The sequence below is a fragment of the Eschscholzia californica genome, unplaced genomic scaffold (genome assembly GCF_041429995.1).
Source record: "Eschscholzia californica isolate CP2 unplaced genomic scaffold, dmEscCali1.0.p SCAF_2, whole genome shotgun sequence".
In the NCBI taxonomy this organism is placed as follows: Eukaryota; Viridiplantae; Streptophyta; class Magnoliopsida; order Ranunculales; family Papaveraceae; genus Eschscholzia; species Eschscholzia californica.
Genome location: NW_028238309.1, coordinates 46386124 through 46389001, shown reverse-complemented (window position 1 = coordinate 46389001; position 2878 = coordinate 46386124). Strand labels below are relative to the sequence as shown.

The 2878-nt window shown below is 29.8% G+C and overlaps 1 non-coding gene across 1 annotated transcript; it reads right to left on the bottom strand.

Annotated features, from left to right (window-relative positions):
• Positions 1 to 357: 357 nt before the first annotated feature.
• TRNAR-UCG (transfer RNA arginine (anticodon UCG)) lies at positions 358 to 431 on the bottom strand. The gene has a single exon. It is a non-coding gene; the product is annotated as a tRNA-Arg (tRNA).
• Between the last annotated feature and the right edge of the window lie 2447 nt (positions 432 to 2878).

The window sequence follows — 2878 nt, the reverse complement described above, 5'->3', positions numbered from 1 at the left end:
CAAATCCAATACATGAATGAGAAATTATTAGCTGAATGAAAACAACTTGCAATCGAACAGATACAGACCCTCTAGTAAAGTCGACCAAATAATCAGATTCAATTACGTATTAATTTTATGTACGTAACAAAATTTATAATCTAATGTATTCTTATTTTTAAATTCAGTATTACTGAGGATACATTTTTCCTTTCTACTATGTTAAATGATAAAAGAATCTCTAAAGATTAATAATAAAAACTAAAATTTTCTTTTCTATATTTATGTTTTAAAACCAACACTATAATATTGGGAGAAAGATTGTCAACCTGAAAAGCCGGGAAGGAGTAGGAAAGAATAGAAGACGGAAAAAAATTCCGACCACAGTGGGAGTCGAACCCACGACCTTTTGATCCGAAGTCAAACGCGCTAATCCACTGCGCTATGCGGTCTTATATGCAAGAGATCCCTCGTTTCTGTTTTTGTAGGAGTGAAGATAGACGCCTTTCACAAAATTAGACAAAAATTGCACTAAGGCAATGACTAATACCCGAGTAAGAGTTTAGGATGTTTCTTATCATGGCAATTAGACAAAGGCAATGACTAATGCCAGAATATTTGAAACTTAAAACATGTAATACCACATGAGTTAATCATATACGATTTTGTTTGTTCCACCTAATTAAAACAGTCTTGTCCACCACTTTTCGGTGTAGTGATTGGACATTTGCCACGCAATATGGAAGTCGCAGGTTTGATATCATGAGAGTATAAATCTAGGATTTATTGAACTTCGGTGTAAATAAAGTCGAGCTAGTTTAGTTGGGATTTAGCCTCGGATAACCTTTAAGGGCATACATGTATATATATATATATATTTTTATGGCTCAAATAAAACAATTATAGTGGTAATTTATTTCATTAATTTTGACGTGTCCTTGTATTATCTCTTCATGATATGTCAATACCTTGTAATGATAAATCTTGTAGTTCAAAGCAGTCATTATTAACTGAAACTAAGGGGGTAGTGAATTGAGACTTTCACAGACATTTATAGACAAAATATCCAGTAGCCATTTCAAGACATTTCGTGTGATTTATTATAGACAAAATGTCTTCATAGACATTTTCAAGACATTGAGTTTGTAAACAAAATGTCGTTATAGACATTTCAAGACATTTGATCCATAGACAAAATGTCCTCGTGACATTTCAAGATCTTGAATCTATTGACAAAATGTGTAATGCATATTATATTTATACTAATCAAAAATATATTTCTCGACTTCTGTAGACATCTGTGACTATCTGCAGACATTGATGGACATTTGGTGGATATTTATTATTTTAATATTATTATTATTGTTTAATCACATGAAACAATATATTTGTACTAACATTTCAGAATATATTTTTCGACTTTCATAGACATCTGTGAATATTTGTGGACATTGATGGACATTAGGTAGACATTTATTATTTTAATATTATTATTATTGTTTAATCACATGAAATAATATATTTGTATGGACATTTCAAAAATATATTTTTCGACTTTCGTAGACATCTGTGAATATTTGTGGACATTGATGGACATTTAGTAGACATTTATTATTTTAATATCATTATTGTTGTTTAATCACATTAAATAATATATTTGTATAAACATTTCAAATATATATTTTTCGACTTTCATAGACATCTGTAAATATTTGTGGACATTGATGGACATTTGGTGACCATTTATTATTTTAATATTATTATTGTTGTTTAATCACATGATGGATCCAAATGGCTCTTATTTTTGTAAAGACATTTTGGGCTCCAAATTTACCTCAAATCCTTCACAAAATCCATCAAACTATGAAGTCAATCAAAGTCCGCAGACATCTTGTCTATAATTGAATGCCACAGACGTTCGGAGATTTGTAAATGTCTAGATTTGAATGCCTCGGACATTTCAAAACTTTCAAATGTCTGAATTGGAATGCCTCAGACATTTCAGGATTCTCAAATGTCTGGATTTGAATGCCCGAGACATTTCACAATCCTGAAATGTCTCGGAATGTCTCAATCCACTACCCCCCCCCCCCCCCCCCCTAAAATATTCTTTAAAAAGTTAAGAGATAAAAAAGACGAGGACATGAAATCATAATATTAATTATTAAACAAAAGAAATGGAAATTAATTTTTTTATTTAATTTTGGCCAATATTAAGTCTCTAAACTTTTGCATATTAAAGAAAAGAAAAAAAAATACATTGTTTATCAGCCCATACACGGGGTAGAAATTTTTTTTTCTATATTCCAGTGGAAAGATAGCCATCAAGTTCTCTCTATGTAGTTATTAATTTACTTAACTCTGGGATCCTTTCAATTTCAATCAAGTACAATAATTCTGAAAAATGCATGGAGAATCATAACTAATGTTTGAAAAATATGATGAGCAATGTAAGGTACAAGTTAAAAAAAAAAAAAAAAATATAAGGTACAAGTTAGGCAATGTTAGAGTAATGGTTAAATTATAAAATACAAATGAAGTATACACTGTATGATGCAACTATTACAATGCGACAATAATGGTTAAAATATAAAAGAAGCTTGAAAAAAATACATTGTATTATCATTCCTTACACATTCTTAAAAATATACATATTGTAAATCATTAGACTATTAGAACATACATTTTAAAAAATGTAGAAACTATCTGAATAACGTACCACATTATCTGAATAATATACCATAATTCTAAAAAATGTGTACAGAATTATATGTAAAGAGGGGTAAAGTTGGAAGAAGGAAATTTTTTTCTCCCTAGAGATGGGATTTAGGGCATTAGGATCCGTTTTTGGACTAGATGTGGGTTTATAATTTGTTCTTGGACTTTTGATTTATTTTGG